Genomic DNA, 8,637 nt, shown 5'->3' with positions numbered 1-8,637 from the left:
CAAGGACAGATACAGAATTATTACTCAGGGACACAGAATTGTTACTCAGGGACACAGAATTGTTACTCAGGGACACAGAATTGTTACTGAGGGACACAGAATTGTTACTCAGGGACAGACACAGAATTGTTACTCAGGGACACAGAATTGTTACTCAGGGACACAGAATTGTTACTCAGGGACACAGAATCGTTGAATTAAAGAGTATGTCAGACAACACGCAGAGGAGTGGCAGAGGAGGCAATGTTTCAGGAGCGAGCAGACGTGGCAGCAGAGGAAGGGGTCGAGGCAGCACTAGTCGCAGCCAGAGGCCAGTGCTCCCGGTGTCATCCAGCGGTCGTGTCTCCACCGACAACCCTGCCGTCATCGATTGGTTGGCTCGGTCGTCTTCCTCTTCCCAGGTCACCTCTGACACCTACAGCCAACGGTCGGTGGGTACGTCAGACACAACCGTTAGTTGGCATGAGGTAAAAAATATACAGTAAGCGCTCAATAATAGTGGCAGCAGCTGAACATAAAGGAAAACGCATATAAAGTCCCACGATTCATAAATATAAAAATGCAGCGCTTAAAGAAAGTGATAAAAACACAGTCCAGTGAAAGAAGTGCTCCGTGATTCCTAGTGCAAATGGTAGAAATTTACACTAACCAGATAGCGTAAAAATATACGCATGTGTGTATATATCCTGTGGAATCCCCTTCTCCACTCAGATCTGGTCAAAAGAATAGCCGGAAAAGGTAGGTATCCTACGCCCTCATGTGGTGAAAGAGTGGTCCAGCAGGTCAGAGCGATACCAATCTGAGAAAGCCTCCCCCTTCACAGGAGATCCTTTAGGGCTGTGAAAATGGAAGAAGCTCCTCACAGGAGACACAGGGGAGTACTCATAGTGTAGTAGGTAAGGCTTTATTGTAAAACATCTGTGCACAATGAACAGGGTATAGGCAGATATGGATGAACACACTGACCCCTTGATATTAAAGATAGCCGCCGGGCCTCCTCGTGGCACCGGCGGCTTAATGTCAACGGCGTCTTAGTGTCAACGGCGTCCTGGGTCCCTTCTGACGCGTTTCGTGCGCACGCACTTCCTCAGAGGTGGAACATAGTTGTTCCACCTCTGAGGAAGTGCGTGCGCACGAAACGCGTCAGTGGGACCCAGGACGCCATTGACACTAAGCCGCCGGTGCCACGAGGAGGCCCGGCGGCCATCTTTAATATCAAGGGGTCAGTGTGTTCATCCATATCTGCCTATACCAGGGGTCTGCAACCTTTAAGATATAAAGAGCCACTTGGACCCGTTTCCGAGAGGGAAAAAAAGACTGGGAGCCGCAAAACCATTGCAACATTTAAAACAAATCCGACACTGCATATATTGCAAAAAGCGCTCTGGTCATGAAGGGGGTTTAAGGGCCCAGTAAGCAAAAGGTTAATCAGGGCCACAGTGTATCGTCATAATCACAATCATAGCCTTAGGTCAGTGGTGGGCAACCTTTTTTTTCAACTGAGCCAAATCTCGCCAAAACCACGATTGAAATTTATTTTGAGAGCCACATTTTTAAAACTGAAAATACATCCCCCATATAGTAATTCATCCCCCATAGTAATTCATCCCCCAAGTAATTCATTCCCCATATAGTAATTCATCCCACATATAGTAATTCATCCCCCATAATAATTCATCCCCCATATAGTAATTAATTCCCCATATAGTAATTTATCCCCCATAGTAATTCATCCCCCTTAGTAATTCATCCTACATATAGTAATTCATCCCCCCTATAGTAATTCATTCCCCATATAGTAATTTATCCCCCATAGTAATTCATCCCCCATATAGTAATTCATCCCCCAAATAGTAATTCATCCCCCATATAGTAATTCATCCCCCATAGTAATTCATCCCCCATAGTAATTCATCCCCCATATAGTAATTCATCCCCCCTATAGTAATTCATCCCCCATAGTAATTCATCCCCTTTATAGTAATTCATCCCCCATATTAATTCATCCCCATATTAAGTCCCCAAGTCCCCCCTGTGTCAATTCACTTACCTTTGCTCCACGCGTTCCTCTCGCCGTGTTCCCGCGCCGTTCCGGTGTAGCATGAAAATCTGTGTCCTATGAGGATCTGTCCCCCTCGACGTATCTGCGCATGTGCCAGTTTCAGGCATTAGCAGCCGATCGGCGATCTCCGGCACATGCGCAGATACGTCGAGGGGCACAGATCCTCATAGGAGACAGATTTTCATGCTACACCGGTCTTCAGGGCGGACTGTGAGAGGAGCCTAGCGGGAGCCTAGCTCCGCGGGCTGGATTAAAAGGTCCGCCGGGCCGTAGTTTGCCCATTGCTGCCCTATTGCCTGTTACCTGGTGGGCAGTGTGCTCCGGAGCCGCAGCCAAGGTGAAAAAGAGCCGCATGGGGCTCTGGAGCCGCGGGTTGCCAACACCCGGCCTATACCCTGTTCATTGTGCACAGATGTTTTACAATAAAGCCTTACCTACTACACTATGAGTACTCCCCTGTGTCTCCTGTGAGGAGCTTCTTCCATTTTCACAGCCCTAAAGGATCTCCTGTGAAGGGGGAGGCTTTCTCAGATTGGCATCGCTCTGACCTGCTGGACCACTCTTTCACCACATGAGGGCGTAGGATACCTACCTTTTCCGGCTATTCTTTTGACCAGATCTGAGTGGAGAAGGGGATTCCACAGGATATATACACACATGCGTATATTTTTACGCTATCTGGTTAGTGTAAATTTCTACCATTTGCACTAGGAATCACGGAGCACTTCTTTCACTGGACTGTGTTTTTATCACTTTCTTTAAGCGTTAGTTGGCATGGCCCGGGAGCAAGCCCACTGAAATCACGTGTCCTCTACCTGCCCCTGTCCTTTGGTGTTCCCTCACCAAGCGAAGTATCGCATGCTGTGGGCTCAGCCCCACTGTACAGTGAGGAAGAGCTAACAGAGGGCGGTCAGGAACGGGGGGAGACATCCGCCTCTTCAGCAGCCAGGCGAAGAAGTAGTGGCGAGGAGAGTGGCTCGGTAGCCGGTCTAGAGACAGGTCTGTCTCCTGACCCACACGCAGCCGAGGGGGCTAGTAGTGAGGCGGAGACCCTAATTGATGATGATGAGGCTGATCACACTTGGCAGCCTCGTCGTCATCTGCCAGGCCCGTAATCTGCCATGGGCCCCCGTACCGCCTCCTCATGCTTCTGCCAGGTCCGTAATCTGTCATGGGCCCCTGTACCGCCTCCTCATGCTGCTGCCAGGTCCAGAGTGTCTCATGGGTCCCTGTACGGCCTCCCATTGCTGCTGTCTCCATCGCCACACTCTGCCATGTGCCACTTTCAGGTCTCCTCACACTGCTGGTGGGTTCCATTTTGTCATAGGGTGCTGGCAGATTATGGGCCTCCCATTGCTGCTGCCAGGCCCGTAATCTGTCATGGGCCCCCGTACCGACTCCTCATGCTGCTGCCAGGCCCGTAATCTGTCATGGGCCCCTGTACCGCCTCCTCATGCTGCTGCCAGGTCCAGAGTGTCTCATGGGTCCCTGTACGGCCTCCCATTGCTGCTGTCTCCATCGCCACAGTCTGCCATGTGCCACTTTCAGGTCTCCTCACACTGCCGGTGGGTTCCATTTTGTCATAGGGTGCTGGCAGATTACGGGCCTCCCATTGCTGCTGCCAGGCCCGTAATCTGTCATGGGCCCCCGTACCGACTCCTCATGCTGCTGCCAGGCCCGTAATCTGTCATGGGCCCCTGTACCTCCTCCTCATGCTGCTGCCAGGTCCAGAGTGTCTCATGGGTCCCTGTACGGCCTCCCATTGCTGCTGTCTCCATTGCCACACTCTGCCATGTGCCACTTTCAGGTCTCCTCACACTGCTGGTGGGTTCCATTTTGTCATAGGGTGCTGGCAGATTACGGGCCTCCCATTGCTGCTGCCAGGCCCGTAATCTGCCATGGGCCCCCGTACCGCCTCCTCATGCTGCTGCCAGGTCCAGAGTGTCTCATGGGTCCCTGTACAGCCTCCCATTGCTGCTGTCTCCATCGCCACACTCTGCCATGTGCCACTTTCAGGTCTCCTCACACTGCTGGTGGGTTCCATTTTGTCATAGGGTGCTGGCAGATTACGGGCCTCCCATTGCTGCTGCCAGGCCCGTAATCTGCCATGGGCCCCCGTACCGACTCCTCATGCTGCTGCCAGGCCCGTAATCTGTCATGGGCCCCTGTACGGCCTCCCATTGCTGCTGTCTCCATCGCCACACTCTGCCATGTGCCACTTTCAGGTCTCCTCACACTGCTGGTGGGTTCCATTTTGTCATAGGGGGCTGGCAGATTACGGGCCTCCCATTGCTGCTGCCAGGCCCGTAATCTGCCATGGGCCCCCGTACCGCCTCCTCATGCTGCTGCCAGGTCCAGAGTGTCTCATGGGTCCCTGTACGGCTTCCCATTGCTGCTGTCTCCATCGCCACACTCTGCCATGTGCCACTTTCAGGTCTCCTCACACTGCTGGTGGGTTCCATTTTGTCATAGGGTGCTGGCAGATTACGGGCCTCCCATTGCTGCTGCCAGGCCCGTAATCTGCCATGGGCCCCTGTACCGCCTCCTCATGCTTCTGCCAGGCCCGTAATCTGTCATGGGTCCCTGTACGGCCTCCCATTGCTGCTGTCTCCATCGCCACACTCTGCCATGTGCCACTTTCAGGTCTCCTCACACTGCTGGTGGGTTCCATTTTGTCATAGGGTGCTGGCAGATTACGGGCCTCCCATTGCTGCTGCCAGGCCCGTAATCTGTCATGGGCCCCTGTACCGCCTCCTCATGCTGCTGCCAGGTCCAGAGTGTGTCATGGGTCCCTGTACGGCCTCCCATTGCTGCTGTCTCCATCGCCACACTCTGCCATGTGCCACTTTCAGGTCTCCTCACACTGCTGGTGGGTTCCATTTTGTCATAGGGTGCTGGCAGATTACGGGCCTCCCATTGCTGCTGCCAGGCCCGTAATCTGTCATGGGCCCCTGTACCGCCTCCTCATGCTGCTGCCAGGTCCAGAGTGTTTCATGGGTCCCTGTACGGCCTCCCATTGCTGCTGTCTCCATCGCCACACTCTGCCATGTGCCACTTTCAGGTCTCCTCACACTGCTGGTGGGTTCCATTTTGTCATAGGGTGCTGGCAGATTACGGGCCTCCCATTGCTGCTGCCAGGCCCGTAATCTGTCATGGGCCCCTGTACCGCCTCCTCATGCTGCTGCCAGGCCCGTAATCTGTCATGGGTCCCTGTACGGCCTCCCATTGCTGCTGTCTCCATCGCAACACTCTGCCATGTGCCACTTTCAGGTCTCCTCACACTGCTGGTGGGTTCCATTTTGTCATAGGGTGCTGGCAGATTATGGGCCTCCCATTGCTGCTGCCAGGCCCGTAATCTGCCATGGGCCCCCGTACCGACTCCTCATGCTGCTGCCAGGTCCAGAGTGTCTCATGGGTCCCTGTACGGCCTCCCATTGCTGCTGTCTCCATCGCCACACTCTGCCATGTGCCACTTTCAGGTCTCCTCACACTGCTGGTGGGTTCCATTTTGTCATAGGGTGCTGGCAGATTACGGGCCTCCCATTGCTGCTGCCAGGCCCGTAATCTGTCATGGGCCCCCGTACCGCCTCCTCATGCTGCTGCCAGGTCCAGAGTGTCTCATGGGTCCCTGTACGGCCTCCCATTGCTGCTGTCTCCATCGCCACACTCTGCCATGTGCCACTTTCAGGTCTCCTCACACTGCTGGTGGGTTCCATTTTGTCATAGGGTGCTGTATGGCCTCCCATTGCTGCTGCCTCCACCGCCACACTGTGGCTCCACACTCTGGTTTTGGCCCCGTGACTGCCCAAATGAGTGAAGTGTGCGGTGATTCTAAGATCGACGGCACTCATCTGCATGTCATACTGACTGACAGTATTATTTCTCTTCCCCAGCAGACTCCAAGGGCATTTAAATTAAAGGTACAGTGTTCTGCACTAATATAAAGGCTCTCTGAAGCCTAGAAACACCCTTTTTATAAGTTAAATTCGCAGCGAATATATTCGACTCGAATCGAATTTATTCCGCGAATTCGCCGAATCAGCCAAATCGAATTTTTGAATACTTCGCTCATCTCTACTTGCCATCTTAACCTCTGCAACATCTCCAAAATATGCCCCTTCCTAATCAATGACATTGCAAAGCTTCTAATTCCCTCCCTGGTCATCCCTCACTGGTCATCCCTCACCCTGACTACTGCAACTCCCTCTTCTTTGGATTTCCTTTACATAGGCGATCCCCTCTTCAGCCCATCATGAATGCTGCTGCTGCCAGACTCATCCACCTTACCAACCAACTCCTCCACTGGCTTCCACTCACCCAACAACTTCAACTAAAAATACAAACAACAACTTACAAAGCCATCCACAACTCGGCGCCAGCTACATCACTAGCCTAGTGTCAAAGGGGGTGGTGTTGTTCGATGCAGTCATGCTTGGTGCCCTGTTGGACTTTTGCAACATTTGACAAGATTTTAGTCAGATCACCCTGCAATGGCTTTTAGGGGGGTTGCATTTGCATCTGCAGAGTAAAAGATGACAATGTTTGCTGAGTTGTCCATCGCTGAAAGATCAAAAGGGCAGACTATAGTCGAATGATGACCTACATCAAACAGCTTTTCCACAATCTGCTGGAGAATTTAATCGATCTTAGCAGGACATACAGTACAAAAGGCCAATGTCACCATGGATATAGGTGAAGCTCAGTCCCTATCAGGGGTGGACTGACAACTCATGGGGCCCCCAGGCAATAGGGGATCATGGGGCCCCTGTGTCCTTGCCCAAACTCAAAAAAGCCTATGAAAAAGATGCCAGGGGCATCTCATGGGGCTCCCTACTGACCCCGGGCAGTGCCCAAGTTTCCAAATGATCAGTCCACCTCTGGTCCCTATATATATATGAGAAATCTTAAAAACATGCATTGCCCAATAGGACTTTAGAAGAGCTATATTGTAATAATGGTGCATACGGGAGAAAATATTCACAGAAGAAAAGAAAATTCTCTGCAGATATTCCATCTAGTAGCACTATTTCCTGAAGATGTTAACTTTGTAAACAAGTTGAATTGTAGGATATCAACTGATCATGGATATGTTATTATACAATTATCTATAATTTTTTTATACATTCTACATGTATTTAATATGATATTAATCATGTATGTGAATAAAATTTGAATTCCTTTAAGGATGTATTGATGTATCTTTATTTGATGGGCTCTTCTAAAGTCCTATGGGCAATGTGTGTTGTTGAGAGCGATTTTAGCAGATTACTAGGAAGATTGTGGATTAACCAAAGACTCTCAAAGGGCTGGATGAAAATCCGAGGGGTGTCAATGTGAGTGTTTCTTTAGTATGTTTTTGTATTGTAAAAATGAGCAGTCTTCAGTTTTATCTTTTTTTATTTTCTGAGCTTCACCAAGATACGAAACATCCAGTATGAGGATGGACTTGCATAAAGTATCATTGTTGCATTTTTATTCTAATTAGCAATTCTTTGCTACAGCTTTGATAGTAATAATAATGATGCTGATAATACTGGCAGTGCTACAAGAAGCAGAGTAGAATAATTCAAGGACAGACAAAACAGAGCACATATATTTGATGCCCCCTTAACCACTTGCCCTCCTGAGGATTTACCTACCTTCCTGACCAGGCCATGTTTTGCGATATTACTTTAACTGACAATTGCCCGGTGATGCAACACTGCACCCAAATGAAATTTACGTCCTTTTTTCCCACAAATAGAGCTTTCTTTCGGTGGTATTTGATCGCCTGTGTATTTGTTATTTTTTGCGCTATAAAAAAAAGACCAACAATTTTGAGAAAAAAAACATTATTTTTGACTTTTTGCTATTAAACATGTCATGCAAAAAAAAATTTAAAAATCTAATTTCGTCATAAATTTAGACCAAAATGTATTCTTCGACATGTCTTTGCTAAAATAAAATCCCAATACATGTAAATTAATTGGTTTACATGAAAATGATAGCATCTACAAATAATGGTATAGATACTGAAATTTATATATATATACTAGTAATGGCGGCGATCAGCGACTTATAGTGGGACTGCGGCCAGCATTCTGGGGGGAATTGACTGTCACTGACATCCCCAGTGACACCAATACAGTGATCAGTGCTAATAAAAAGCACTGACACTGTACTAATGGCACTGGGCAGGAAGGGGCTAACATCTGGGACAATCAAAGGGGCAACTGTGTGCTGTTTTACTGTGTGCTGTGTGTCAGCACATTACTTGTGCCAGCACATTGCTTTGTATGGCTCTGCTATGCAGAGCCATACAAAGCAGTGTGCGGGAGCTGACAGGGGAGAGATCTGTATTGTTTACATACCGGTCTCTCTCCTGTCAGTGTCCCGGTTTGGAATCACCAGCCGGGACCCAGTGATTGACAGCTGAGACCGCCAATGGTGGCGCAGGTATTTCCCTACCTGGAAATGCAAAATCATGTATATATACATGATGTTGCACAGCCCTGATGCCCTGTAGCAGTACTTCTGCTATAGGGCGGTGGGAAAGCGGTTAATTGAATGAACCAGGAGCAGCTGTACCATTTTTG

The sequence above is a fragment of the Staurois parvus genome, unplaced genomic scaffold, assembly GCF_062004578.1.
Source record: "Staurois parvus isolate SC_StPar_1 unplaced genomic scaffold, SC_StPar_1.0 ptg001066l, whole genome shotgun sequence".
NCBI lineage: Eukaryota > Metazoa > Chordata > Amphibia > Anura > Ranidae > Staurois > Staurois parvus.
The sequence above is the reverse complement of the archived record's forward strand: the minus strand, read 5'-3'. Positions refer to the sequence as shown.